This window comes from Gracilinanus agilis, chromosome 4 (assembly GCF_016433145.1).
Source record: "Gracilinanus agilis isolate LMUSP501 chromosome 4, AgileGrace, whole genome shotgun sequence".
NCBI lineage: Eukaryota > Metazoa > Chordata > Mammalia > Didelphimorphia > Didelphidae > Gracilinanus > Gracilinanus agilis.
The window spans coordinates 61,205,203-61,220,410 of NC_058133.1; the positions used below are offsets into that span (position 1 = coordinate 61,205,203).

At 39.2% G+C, this 15,208-nt stretch overlaps 1 long non-coding RNA gene across 1 annotated transcript in view; it reads left to right on the plus strand.

The window, feature by feature from the left end:
* Positions 1-14,371, plus strand: part of LOC123245240 — a 68,874-nt gene extending 54,503 nt beyond the window's left edge. Inside the window, exons 2-3 of the long non-coding RNA XR_006506106.1 lie at positions 12,930-13,037; positions 14,288-14,371. This is a non-coding gene — a long non-coding RNA (uncharacterized LOC123245240). The remainder of the gene's footprint in view (positions 1-12,929; positions 13,038-14,287) is intronic.
* Positions 14,372-15,208: the final 837 nt, after the last annotated feature.

A 15,208-nucleotide genomic window follows, 5' to 3' on the forward strand; every position in this document is an offset into this window, starting at 1 on the left:
GCCTAGAGATGGGGGGGGGGGGGGTTCCTAGGTTCAAATCTGGCCTCAGACACTTCCCAGCTGTGTGACCCTGGGCAAGTCATTTAACCCCCATTGCCTAGCCTTTACCACTCTTCTGCCTTAGAACCAATACACAGTATTGACTCCAAGACGGAAGGAAAGGGTTTAAAAAATAAATCTATGATTTGATACTGTCCTTATCATCTTTTTTGGGGGAAATAATAATATAATCTACAATTTTTTCCATTTTTTTTGAAGGAGTTGATGAAAATCGATTTGGCCCTAAAATGCATACATGCTAAGATTTAACTGACCCAGAGATTGGGTGTTGTCCTCCCCATTTTCTTATTTTCTGTGGCTAGATTTAAGTTTCCTGGTTGCTTGCCCCTCGTTCCTCATTCCTTATCAGGCAACTCAGAAAAATACCCTAATTTTAGTCATCCAGAATAGCCCACTGTCTTACCTCATAGGTGATGGGGCAATCCCTTATTGGTGTCACATTAGCTCTTTGTCTAAAACTTTAGGTAAAGTTGAGCCCTGAGTGTCTGGAATTTTGAATCATGTCCAAGTCATGAAGAAACAATTCAATGTGTGTATGTGTGTGATTTCTTTTTCTCTTTTCCATATCCATTAATATCTTCCAACTCCCCTTTTTTGAAGAAAGTAGAGTTCTGAGATATCTACAAACTGTTGGTCTTTGATTTTTTTTAAACTGAATTTAATTTTCCAGTATTCTTTTCATCATCTTCTTCTCTACCCACCTTCACACTGTCATTGAATATCAAAGATTTGGTATGCCAGGTCTTACTGATTTCTTCATGGAAGTCTCCCCTACTTCTTCATGTTCTTGCAATTAATATTGTGGTGATAATCTTTTTGCTTCTCATTTTGAGCTCTCCAAGACTAGGTGACCAAGTGCCCTATGAGTTCATGATGAAACTAAATTCACTAATTCCTTTGTTTGCCTCTCCAAGAGAATGTGTAAGCAAATTCCTTTTGTTTTCTGGTTTCATTTATTATTAGAATGTCAATATTAGCACCAATTAGCTCTTCTTTTTTATGATATGAGATAAAGTTTTGTTTTGTTTTTAAACCCTTAACTTCTATGTATTGGCTCCTAGGTGGAAGAGTGGTAAGGGTGGGCAATGGGGGTCAAGTGACTTGCCCAGGGTCACACAGTTGGGAAGTGTCGGAGGCCAGATTTGAATGAGATAAAGCTTTAATTCGTCTTGATAAGTCGAAATCCAGTAATCTTTCTCAAGATGCCTCCAACATCTACAACTCCCAATTAGCTCTTCTAAAAATGTCAAATTGTATAACTCATATCAAATTGCTTACCATCTCAGGTAGGAGAATTTGGAACTCAAATTTTTACAAAATTGATGTTAAAATTTGTTTTTACATATAACTGAAAAAAAAGAAAAGATTTTCAAAATAAAAACATATCAGTTCATTTGTCACTGGACAAAGAGCTCAGATTTAGTTAACGTTTATAAACAGTCTAAAGACCAAGCAATTCTTAGCACTCTTTCTCCAGAGATAATATGCTTATTTAATTTAATCTTATTGAGAACCCAATTTTTTTCCATCAGGAGCACTGTTCAGCTGAATGCCTTTGGCATACCACAGCCCCCAAATTTCTGTAATTTTCGAGAGGCCAGCATTGTAAGAGAACAAAGTTTAGTTGGGGGAAGGTCTGGATCTGGGCTGGACTTAAGGAATTTTACTCATGGAGGAGCTAGTGATATTCTTGGTTCCAGACAAATTCTCAAAACTGTGCTATACTTCAGTTTATTCATTTATAGGATAGATGAGATCACTCTGAATTATGGCCCTAGAATGGAATATAAAAAATTCCTAAAGTGCGTTGGCTCAAAAGTGTGAATGTACTTCAGTCCTCTATGGCTAAGCACTTCCTACAAGATATAGCACTCTTCATATAGGAGATATATATATATATATATATATATATATATATATATATATATATATAAAGCAGCTCTTTGCTCCTCAAAACTGGCTTGCTCATTGCTACCTCCAAACCTTTGCCCATGATATGACACCATCCTGAAATTCTGTGTCTCCTCTGCCTATCCAAATCCTTCCCATCCTTGAAAGCCTTCTCTTAGCACTTGAGACTGTAGTGATTTCTCATTCTTCTTTGACACTTAATCTTCCACTCAATTCAACAAATTTTAAGTGTCTACTCTGTATATATGGCACTGGGCTGGATGCTAAAGATACAAAGAGAAATGACACTGTTCCTGCCTTCACAAAACAAATGCATTGTAACTGCCCTTTGCCTTATGTCTGCATTTAGTCAACTGATCCANTTTGAATTGTGGTGAGGAAAATGCCTTCATTCTAGCCACTCTTGCCTTGTCCTTCATAATGTCTTTAGGCAAATTCACTATTTAAATATCAGTTATTAGTACAAGTTATGGCACTAAAGTAATGAATTGTGGACAGAACGTTCTCCTCACTTCTTAGTCACACATCATATATCTTTTTTTCTTTTTTAAAATTTTTATCTTTATTATATTCCAATAATAAATTTACACACAAGTTTGCCATAGTTACATGATTCATGTTGTCTCCCTCCCATACACATCATATGTCTTGACACTCCATTTAGATCTTCAGTTCTTAAGGGGCAAAAAGGAACTTTTTAAAAAGGTGCATATTTTTGTTTTATTGGTGCATAACGAGGCATTAGAACATGCCTGAACCTGAGGCAATAAGAGTAGTAAGCTGGACATTAATATACTTCTGAGGATTAACGGCAAATGATATACACTCACAGCTTTGCTAGCAAGGCTGCATTACAATTTACAAGATGCTTTGTCTTGACAGAGAGCTAATGGACGAAATACGCAAAATGAGACACATTCTTGGATGTGGACAATATGGTATTTTATTTCTTGACTATGCTTGTTTATTTATTACAAGAATTTTCTTTTCCTTTTCCTTCTTTCTTTTTTTCCAGTGATGGGATAGGGGGAAGAGAAAATAAATGTTTGATAACTTATTAAATTATATTTTGTTATTAAATTGTTATTCATTGTATTTATTTAATTAAAATTTATTATGTTGTTCATTAAATACATTAAATTAAATGCTTGATTAAAATTTAAGATGCTAATTAGCACTGCAAATAATTTAATTCTAGGATTTCTCTTTGAGAGGATTAGTAAAATGGGACGGGAGAAGATTAATACCTCCTAGTTCCTCCAGAATTAATCTTTTTCCGGTGATGTCAGGCATGAGTTTTGGAGTAGTTCATTTAATCTTATTCATTATGAAATTTCTTTAGTATAAAGTTATAGTATTGGTTTTTAGTTGCGATAAGGGAAAATCATGAAAAATTAGACTATGTTGGGGGTGACTAAGTGACTTGATGCCAAGAATGCCAAGCCTAGAGTCAGGAGAACCTGGGTTCAAATATGAACTCAGACACTTCCTAGCTGTGTGAGCCTGGATAAGACACAACCCCAATTGCCTAGCCCTAGTCCTTACCACTTTTCTGCCCTAGAACTGATACTTGTATCAATCCTAAGACAGAAGCTAAGGGTTTAAAAAAAAAAAAGGTACCCTATGTCCAGCTATTTTCCATAGATTGCTTCCTTGTAAAAATATAACCAGTTCTGGTCTCCTTAGAATTGCTGAAGAATTGTGTGATAGCTAGCAGTTTCATCATCTAGATCAGTCTTGTCCAACAAAAAGAAACTGATCACAGCCCCTATAGCCTTAGAAAACTACAAATTAACATCATCTATGTTATATGGTATTCTTATATGTTTTGTTAAACATTTCCCATCCCCTTTTAATATACTTCAGCATAGGAGTGTTGTAGGTCACAAGCTGTCCCGATGTTTGACGCTTCTGGTCTACAGCGCTCTTACATTTATCCCATCATCATCTTGGGGGTCAGGAGCACAGAGTTCCTTCAATTTGGAAAATCCCAAAAAAATTTTGGCCCTCCTTTCATGCCAGAGAAGAAATCTGAATTTTTTCTTTTTCTTTTATGGTGTATTTATAGTACCTTTTTATAAAATCTGAGATAAATTTTTGGTCATAGGCTATTTTTTTGCCTCTCCAAGTTTCTAAACATTTTCTGTCATTAGTTGATCATTATGCGTGTCATCTGCAGCTTCTGAAAAACTCCCATTTAATTTCTCATGCTGACACATGATATATTAAAACCGTGATAGGGAAAGTCATGATGTGAAACAGATACATACCTGTACTAGTATAATCTTACACTAAAACCTCTTAAAGCCTCATCAGATCACCGCAAAGGAATACATTCATTCACTGCCAGATTTAATGTGTAAAAGATGAAAACTCAAATGCAATTCCCTGGACAATTAAGTCTATCCAGCTGAAGGTTAAAAGTTTCTCTCCCAAGTCATTCAAAAGAGCAGCCACTTAAGTTGGTCCAAAGTCCCAAGTCAGAGGTTTTGACTGCTGAGAAAGTAACTCGGGGAGGGGATATACATATCCTCGCAATATGTTGGCTGACAGATTTGTTCCTGGCACACCCACAAGATTCATGCTTAGAGGAATCTACCAGCGCGGGGTCTTCTATTTTCCTGTATCGCTTACATATTTTGTATTATTTTGTATTTTGAGGCTGCTTGGTAAATACTGGCCAGGTGAAGGAGCCAATGAACGAGCATGGAGAATTCTGGTGGGTGCCTTGTTGGGAGCCCTCACAGCAGAATCAGAAGCCTGCCAAGGGGTGCCCTGGCATCGCTGAGAGGGAGGAGAGAATCTGAAAAATGGACTCTCTGGTTGGGAAACTGTAACCTGAGAGGGTACAGCTGGCAGTGGAGACGGCCTTAGCCTCTGGCCTCCTTGTTCTAATCTTAGAATGCTGTGATCCTGGTTTCCTGTGGCCTGAAGGACAAATGTCACCGACGTAGCCATACACACACGCACACACTCACAATCACACATTCACAGGCACAGGCACCAAGTGTGCTTATTAAAGGGAGACTTGTTCAAGGGAAAGTCTTATCACAGAGGCAAAGCATGAGCTCATGGGTTAAGAATTGGAAGGAAATTCTGGTATCATCTTGTTCAAATCTCTCATTTTCCAGAAGAGGAAAAGGAAGCCCAGACAGGTGATTTATCTTGTCCAAGGTCACCCAGAGAAAGCTCATGACATCGCTTGTTACCAGGATGTCCCCCAAAGGACAAGATGTTGACAACTAGGGATTGGCATCATTAAAGTTGTATTTACTTGTGCTACCAAGCCTTCACTGCAGAAGGCTATGTTTCTTATTCAATTAATGGTTGACAAAGGCAGAAAAGGGTGGGGAGGGAGGAAACGAGCAAAGAGAACAGAGAAGGGTGGGAGGGAAGTATTTTTTTAAACCCTTACCGTCTGTCTTAAAATTAATACTGTGTATTGGTTCCAAGGCAGAAGAATGGTGAGGGCTAGACAATAGGGGTTAAGTGACTTGCCCAGGGTCACACAGCTAGGAAGTACACGAGGTCACATTTGAACCCAGGACCTCCCATTTCCAGGGCTGGTTCTCAATCCACTGAGTCATCTATCTGAAAAAGTTTTTTGAAACTATCTTGAGGGTCATTGATTTATTCCATTGGCTCAGGTGAATCAAAGATCAATGATCCAAGCACATTTAATCTATATTTCATCTGCAATCACTCATTAAGTCACATTACGTGGTACCTTTACTCTTGCTAGGTGATTTCCTTACAATACTTTCAGAAGACGGGTGGTACAAATGTTATTACCCCCCATTTTACAAATGAGGAAAATAAAGTCAAATAGATTAAGTGATTTGCCTCTAATCACACAGCTGCTAAATGTTGGAGGTAACCTCACCTAATCATTGCGTTTATACAGGAAGGAAATGTTCAGTAGATTCTTGCCCACCACTTTCATGTTACGGTTTGGAGAAGCAAAGCTTTATCTGAGGTCATATGGCTAGTAAGTGGTAGAGCTGGGATTCAGTCTTGGGCCTTTTCCCTCTGAATCCAGTATTCCTTCTCATTCTACCAGGCTGACACCGATAGTCACATCCCCCTTTTCCCCCTCGAAAAACCCCAATCTTTTTACTTTTTTTCAAACCTAAGCAGTTTACAAGTCTCAAAAGGTGAATGCGATTGAAATGGTTAAAAACAAAAACAAGGCCAGAGAAGGGAAAAGAGAGAGGATGAGGCAAAAGGTTAAAGAGCCCATCAAATGGATGATCAACTTCTCAATCTTCACCTCTTGGCTCTGCCTTTTCGTGTTAGGCACAGCTGGGATAATTACAGAGTATTTACAGGGTGCTTTTTATGTGCCAAGTGTTTCACAAATATTAACTTTTGTGATCCTCACAATACCCCTCAAAGATTAAATGACTTGCCCAAGGTCACACAGCTAGCAATTGTCCAAGGCAGGATTTGAACTCTGGTCTTCCTGCCTGCAGATCCAGCATTCTGTCCAGTGGGTCACTTGGGTGCCTCAAAGTACACCAAAAGACTGAAGTGAGATTCAGGCTTCTTCTGTAACGTTTTAGTTCCCACTTTCTCTTTTACTCTTAAAATACATTTCAAGCCAGGTAGCTCTTGGGTATAGTTTAGAAGGAAATGGAAAAAATAAAATCCCACACCAAAGCCACACAAGGACAAGGGGCACACTTCACTCCATCTATGGGTTATTTGTGAGAGTAGCTGGACTTCTTCCCACCTTATCAGTGAGGCTGTCAGACAATCAGAATTTACAGGCTGCCCACCTCCATCTCAGCTTGATATTTACCCCTAGAAATCAGAAGAAGCATTTATTAAGCACCTACTATGTGCCAGGCTCTGGGCCAAGCATGGAGGACAAAGAGAAAAGCAAAAGACAGTCCTTGCCCTCATAGAGCTTGCAATCTAAACGGGGGAGACAGCATGTGAAGAACTCTGTCCATACAAGAAAATACAGGAAGGGAACCTCAGTGGGAAAGCACCAGCAGGGAACGAACGTAAGAGGGACCAGGAAAGTCCTCCTGCAGAAGATAGACATGAGCTGGGTCTTGAAGCGAGAAAGGAGGGCATTTCAGGCACCACTGGAGCCAATGAAACATTTCTGAATGATGAGAGAAGGAATATTTCTATCTTTTGAAATACTGGTGGGGCAGCTAGGTGGCTCAGTGGATAAGAGAGCCAGACCTGGAGATGGAAGACCCTGGGTTCAAATTTGGTCTCAGACAGTTCCTAGCTCTGTGACCCTGGACAAGTTGATTAACCCTGTTTTCCTTAGTTTCCTCATCTGTAAAATAAGTTGGAGAAGAAAGTGACAAACCACTCTAGTATCTTTGCCAAGAAAACTCCAGATAAGGTCATAAAGAGTAAGACACCATCGAACAACAGCAATAACGAAAATCTTCTCTACAAGAATAAGAGGAAAAATACAATCTATTATAAGAGGAATTAACAAAATCTGTAAATGAAGGAGTCGAGCCTTTTTTTAATCCTAGAGTGCTCATCCATCATCCTTGAGGCTGTGAGTACCGTTTGCCATTGTTCCTTCTCCAAGACTACTTTCAGCTGCAGATCTAGAGCCAAGAAGAAGGGTGGGGAAGAGTTAGAGCCAGGGAGATAGGGTCAGAATCAGGATCAAGGTTCAAGCCAAAGATGCTCATATTTGGAAAGATCACAACATCCAACTCTTACTGATGCTATCAAGGAGCTTACATTCTAGTGGAAGAAGACAGCATACAAAGGGGGCCAGAAAATGGAGGGGAAGTCTCTGCTGCAGGAGCAGGAAGTCTAGAAGCCAGCAACCCAAGACCAGGAGGGAAACTGAGGTTGACCTGAATCCTTGGTCAAAATGGAAGCTCCAGAAAGAAAATCACCAATGGGAGAAGAGGGCAAGTCTTAAAGAGGGATATTCCAGGTTGAGAAAAACACATAGATAGTGGATACATCAGAATAAGGAGGCTCCAGGATCTGCAACAAGTTTCAGGGTGAGACAGTGTGATTTTGAAGACTGGAAGCCAGGAACAGGAACAGAAAGCTTTTAGAGAACTCATTTGAGCTCACTCAACTAAGGTGAAAGAATGACATGGAACTAAGTCTACGAATCACAGTTAATTATGTATGCATGTCAAGATTAAGAAGACTGCAGGGGCAGGGAGCCAGGAACACCATTATACTAACTGGACCATTAGTCAAAGGTCTTTGTAATATCCCTCATGTCATTTTTGTCAAAAGAGATGAAAAAGAAGTGATGTGTATAAATCGGTTAACAAGGGACTAGTAGTCAAGAATTCTGAAATTCATCCCCTGTTACACCTCAGCTATATGGTTTTTGGCAAATCACTTGTCCTCTGTACCTCGACATACCTGGCAAGAAAATGGCCCACAATATAGGATAGGAATGAATTTGTTAAGGTTGAGTAGTAAAAATTGTTGTGGATATCTTGGCCATTGATAAAGAAGAATCACTCATTGAATTCCAGGAAAGCAAATGTGATGAAGGCAGAGATTAAAAGAGCCATTATGCAGCATAACTGAGGGAATCATCTTCATACTCTGCCATAATGTGGAAAGAACAGTGGCCTTGGGAGTCAGAAGACATCAGTTTGACAAAGTCTCAACCTCTCTGGGTCCTATTTTCCTAATTAGTAACACGTAATGATTTTATTGGGGCTGCTAGATAGTGAAATGAATAGCCTGCTAGGCCTGGAGTCAGGAAGGTCTGAGTTCAAATCTGGCCTCAGACACTTATTGGCTGTGTGATGCTGGACAAGTCTCAGAACCCCTATTTGCCTCTGTTTCTTATCTGTAAAATGGGCGCTCTCTGGAGAAGGAAATGCTAGAACACTCTAGTATCTTTGCCAAGAAAACCCAATGAATGATGTCCATGCAGACACATAAGAGTCAGATACAACTGAATGGCTGAATAACAACAATGATTCTACCAGAGTATTTATTTCTAATGTCCCTTCTAGTCCTAGTATATGGTTCTATAAGTCATCCCCTCAAAGTTCAATTTCTGATGTCAAAACAATTTGGTTGAGATAAGAGAGCTAGCGGGAGTCTTCCTCATGGAGTCATGGGTGAAAGCAAACTTAGGCTACCAGAGTCAGCTTCAAGAAAAGGGAAGCTGGGAAGGACTTTTGGATACTCTTACAGGATATATTTTTAGCTGAATGAACCTCCCCAAGCAGCTAGTTATTGGCGCCTTTGAGGCAGAGGTAAATGCATTGCCAGCACTGTGTGAGTAATAATAGTAATGGACTAGCAGATCTAGCATACAGGCAAGGAGTCAGAAAGATGGACAGACTGATCTGTCCGTGCCCTAGACAGGGATAAGCTCAACTAAGCATACCCTCCCTCCATCAGTTCCCCTCGTTGTTCTGAGAGGACGGGATGTTAATCTCTGGATTTCCTAATTTGGTGTGTGAGGATATTTAAACAGGTGTTGTGCTCAGCCCCAGAGGCAGCTGCACTAATAGGGATTGGAAATATCCTTGGCTTGACTACCTGGGCAAGATGATCTCTTAAATGATTTCTTCCAGCTCTATGAATATTAGAGATACTTTGTCATGTGCTGGGCAGGGTGCTGGACTTGGAGCCACTAGAATCTAATTGGAATCCCTGTTCTCTCTGTCTCTGCCTCTGTCTTTCTCTCTGTCTCTGTCTCTCTCTGTCACTCTGTCTCTCAGTCTCTCTCTCTGTTTCTCTCTTTCTCTGTCTCTGTCTGTCTCTCTCTCTGTTTCTCTCTTTCTCTCTGTCTCTGTCTGTCTCTGTTTCTCTCTCTCTCTCTCCTTTCTCCTTACCCATTCTCTCTTCTATATATGTATCTCTCTCCTCATCCATCTCTCTCTCTCTGTCTCTCTCTCCTTTCTCCTTACCCATTCTCTCTTCTACATGTGTCTCTCTCTCTTCATCCATCTCTCTCCCTCTCTCTTTGTCTCTCTCCCTCTCTCTGTCTGTTTCTCTCTCTCTCTCTCTCTCTCTCTCTCTCTCTCTCTCTTTCTCTCCCTCCTTCCCTCCCTCTCTCTCTCTCTGTCTCTTTCCTTTCTCCTTACCCATTCTCTCTTCTATATGTGTATCTCTCTCTCCTCATCCATCTCTCTCTTTCTGTCTCTCTGTCTCTCTCTCTCAAAAATATATCTTATACATATGATATATATATATATATATATATATTACATAGTTCCATATACAGTGATCCCTCGCCTATCAGGGGAGTTAGTTTCCAGATACCCCTGTGATAGGTGAAAATCTATGAAGTATCGGGAGAGCAAACAGACTGATGCTAGAGTCACTGAGCCCATCAGAGCGCTGTAGTTGGTCATCTTTCATCAGCCAATAGTGTGCTGTGTACAATCTCAGGTTGACAAACTTGCACAAGCGGTAGTGGCGTACTGCATTTCCATTGTTACAGTATGGTATTCATCCACAAAATTCATATAAAAAATTCCACAATACAGAATTACATTTATTTTTTTAAACCCATGATACAGTGAAGGCTTGATAAATAAACTGTGATATAGCGAGGAATGACTGTATCAGTTCTTTCTCTGGAGGTAGATAGCATCTTCCATCCTAGTCCTTTGTGATTAATTTAAATATTCATATAACTAAAAATAACTTAGTCATTCACATTTACTCTTTGAACAATATTGCTGTTAGGGTCTACAACATTCTCTAGGTCTTCTTGTTTTACTCTTCATTATTTCATGCAAGTCTTTCCATGTTTTTCTTTTTTAATAAACCTGCTTGTCACTTCTTACAGGAAGTAGTATTCTATCGCAATTCTATACTGCAATTGTACTTCTACTTAACTACTTATGTCATTTCATCTCTCTGAGTCTCAATAATCCTATCTATAAAAGGGAACCAGTACTACTTCCCTAATTACTTCACTGGATTGTGGTCATTTTTTAAACCTTTACCTTCTGTCTTAGAATTAATACTATGTATTAGTTCTAAGGCAGAAGAGAGGTAAGTTCTAGGCAAATGGAAGTTAAGTGACTTGTCCAGGGTCACTGCTAGGAAGTATCACTGAGTTCTGTGAACCCAAGACCTCCATCTCTAGACTTGGCTCTCTATCCCCTGAGTCAACTAGCTGCCCCCTTCCCTGGATTGTTATGAGGAAATGAGAGTTGTTCATTAATAGTTCTGTTTTGAATATTGTTTTTGGTGGAGTGTTTTGGTTTTTTTTTGTTTTGATACATTACAAAATAGCCTCTTTGGTCATTGAATAAAAGGATCATAATTTCCTCAACAAATAATCATGTCCCATATTGGTAAATGTTTGGTCACCAGAACTATACCATCATAACACTAACTCCCTTTGTGACCATCATAAAGTTGTTTAACCTTTCTAGGTTTCAGGTTTTTCATCTGTAAAATGAAGGAGCTGAACTACATGTCCTGTAAAGGGAGATCAGTATAAGCCAGTATGGAAGAGTTCATCAAGAACAAATTATATTGAACTAATCTCATCTTTTCTTTTTAGTCCTAAGTGATGCAGTGTACCTTGAAAGTAAGAGACAAAGGAAAAAGTGTCCTATATCAGAGTCACAGAGAAGGAAAGCCCTATGGAATTATAGACCATAGATCAAAGGAAGGTTAGGAGCAAAGGACCAGGTTCTGGTTTTAGAAACAAAGTAATAACACACTCTTACAGAGTACTTTAAGGTTTGCAAAGCATACAACACACATTACCTCATTTAATTCTCACAAACAACCCAGCAAGAAAAGTACAATTAATGCCTCTATTTTACAGAGAAGGAAACTCAAGTTTTGAAAAGCTAAGTGATTTATCTGGGGTTATAAAGCTAGCCAGTATCTGAGGCAGGATTTGGTCCCAAGTCTTCCTGATTCCAAGTCAAGCTATTCCCAAAACATTATCTCTCAAAAACTACTTTAGTGGGTTCTATTTGCCATTCTCATTCTGCCTGGGTGTTTTGTTTTTATCATGGCTGTCATTGATGACCATTTCTCCTTTTTAAAAGATTCTATTTTTTTAATTTTATAATTTTAATTTTATTTTTTTCTGCTTCCATTATGGTCATTTACATGTTGTTTTTCTGATTTTGCTTACTTCACTTTTCATCAGTTCTTGTAAATCTTCAGATGCTTTTCTGAATTCTTTATAATAATCATTTAAAATAGTGTGGCAATATTCCATTTTATTCATGTATTCCAATCCTCCACCACACTCAGTGGATTCCTACCTTGTTTCCACTGCTCTGCTACCACAAAAAGTACAATGAATATTTTGTAAGCTCCTAAAGGGCAGGGACTATTTTGTTTTCTTTTTGTATCTTAAGACTAAGTACAATGCCCAACACGTAGTAGGCATTTAATAAATGTTTATTGATTATTTACTGGTTGATATCTAAGACTTTTCTTCCTGTCTCTGGAGTATATGCCTAACACTGGGATCCCTGTGCTAAAAAATAAAATATGCACATTTTTGTCACTTTGTTTAAAGTATAATAATTCCTAAGGCTTTTCCAGAATTGTTGGACCAAGTTTAGGGACCATTTCTGAGCACCTGGACTATTAGTTTATATCATCATGCACACACTGTAGTTAAGAGTAAATAATTCACATTTATTTCTCCTATCAGCAAGATTGATTTTAACTTCAAACCCATTTGGTGCACTTCTGTTTTAAAAATAGAATTCAGAGTAAATTTATGGATAGAAATGGGGATATTGGCATTCCTGATGTCATATAGAGCACCTCAACACAATTTTGCAAGCTACTGATAAAATATATTATTAATGCCTCCCCCAACTAAACTGTAAGCATCCTGAAGACAGAAAAAAAATGAAATATATACAAAATCATGTTTTATACTTCATATATATAAAAAAAATCATGTTTTATACTTCATTGGTATCTTCCCCAATGTTGGACACACAGTAAATACCTGAATAATTTTTTGTGTCTTTTTAATTCCGCAGGAAAGGCCGGCAGACACTAATGCCGGTGTCGACAACTCAGCATCCCCATCTGTGGCGCAGCTCGCAGGCCGATTTAGAGAGCAGGCAGCAGCCGTCTCAGCTAAAGAGGTAAGTGAAGAGTGATCAATTTATAATTCAGTAACACGGTATCTTTGGCTAGAAGGAAGAATCAGGGTCAATGTGGTCCAGTTAGGAGAGAAGGTGAAGAAGAGACGAGGAAATCTCTGAAGTGAGAAGACAACCCAGGAAGGAGCTGAATCTGACTCCAAAGACTGTGGCTGCTGTGTCCAATGTGGGATCTTAGTGATGCTTTTGGAAAAGACACAGATAACATTGTGTAGACTGTGAATCACATATGTCTACTGTGGTAATGGAAAATTGGCTCCATTCTAAGGCAGGGTCATCTCTATCTTCATTCTCTTTCTCAACATGAATTAATATTTACATAGTACTAATCAAAGTCTCCCACCCCCTTGTTGTCTCCAGAAGGACCTTCTGTCTAAAAAATTTTGGGCTGGTAAACCCCACTCTGCAAGCCAACCAGGGAGACAGCTGCTGATACAGAGGGAATTTAGTGATGAGCACAAAAGCCTAAGAGAAGCTACTTTAGAGAAAGTTAAGGAGTCAGTGAAGCTTTAGGAAGGGAGTGATCTCAGAGAGATACAGAGAGATACCAGTAGGTTTGAATAGGAGATGCAGCTTTTGGGGCTGAGCTTTTGAGATAGGATGCTCCATTTCTGGAATAATTCATATTTAATTTATAATCGTCTAATGATGCTCTGCAAAGATGGAAGGAATGGCAGGCAATATGAAAGCTGTCCTAGTCTGGGGCCCAATGAAGGGATGGAGAACAAGGGCATGGAATCTTAAGAGAAAGCAGGGTTGACATGAGACATGTCAGGCTGTCCTTGCTCTTTTATTCCCATGTGGAAAATGGATTGGTATTTCTAGCCTTGGTGGAATCATCATAAAGATGAAAGAGATGGCTACTCCTTAGCAGGGGGTCAACTTCTGTATTATTTTGAGGTGTTGTTAAAAGTGGAGGAAGGTACTCTGAGGAAAGAAGGATATTCAATGAGCAGGAAAGTGACAGGAAAGAAGAGATTAGAAATTTAAAATGGGCAAATGGTTAAAAAGAACTTCCATGTATAAAGATATAAATCCTGGGAACTCCCCAGGATGCCTGATCTTCTGCCTCTCTCCCATCTTTCCTCTAATGGAATCCTGCACTAGCTCAAGAAGTCCCTGGACACCCTGTGGGATGGGTTTCACTTCCTTCCTCTTCCTCTTTGTTGCTTAACTAGCTCTCTCTCTCTCTCCCTTTTTCTCTCTTGTGTGTCTGTCGCCCCCCTCTCTAGCCACCAGCCAATAAACCAACAAGAAGAAAACCACCTTGCTCTCTTTCTCTGTTCCCCCCCAAGATAGAGATGGGCCAGAATGGTGAGGAGGTAAGTAAAGCTGATGGGACTTGAAAGTCACCCTGAAAATGGAAGGCTATTCTGCCTGTGAGTCTGTTGTCTACAGCTGTGTGAAGAGATATACCGGCAACCAGTGTGTACCAAGGGACCATGGTCTTTAGCTCAGAAATTTCAATGTCATCCACATATAGTACGATAGATTATTCATAGAAAGGAACCTTTTTTCTCCTAGAAACTCCAGAACTTCTTCTGAGTCTTTCTTTTTCTTCTCTCCCTTCTAAGTATCATTTTTAAAATTTTTGAAGGTTATGGTCTAAGCATGGGAAATGTGGGGAAGAGCCCTATGTCACAAACTAATCTGTTTAAATGCATTTTATAACAGTGGGGCTTCACAATGTGGAAAGTGGTTAGTCTTAGTGAGGGTGCGTTGAATTTAAGAGTTAAGAGCTTATTTAGATTCAACTTTCACATTCTGAGTAGTGCTGGGAAAAACTCTCAGTATTATATGGAAGAGAAGAATTGAGGGAAAACACTACACTAATATAAGGTAGCAAATTGATGTCCAAGGTTATAATCATAATAATAGGAATGACGAAGGTTCTGCTTGTACCTTTTTTTTTAAAGACTGGCTGTGTTTTTGAATAGCTGGAAGAATGCCAAGGATATAAATAACTAGCTACTAACATAATAAAGGCTCTGATATCATAGAGAGAGCCAATAATAGCTTTCACTACTTCTGTACTCACCTGTTGTTATTTATCTAGTTGTAGTTAATAGGATTGATTTTACCATATCCAGGGAAACATAGGCAGCCCCTTAGATCTTTGAGGTTTCCAGTGTGGCCAAACCCTAACTCATTTA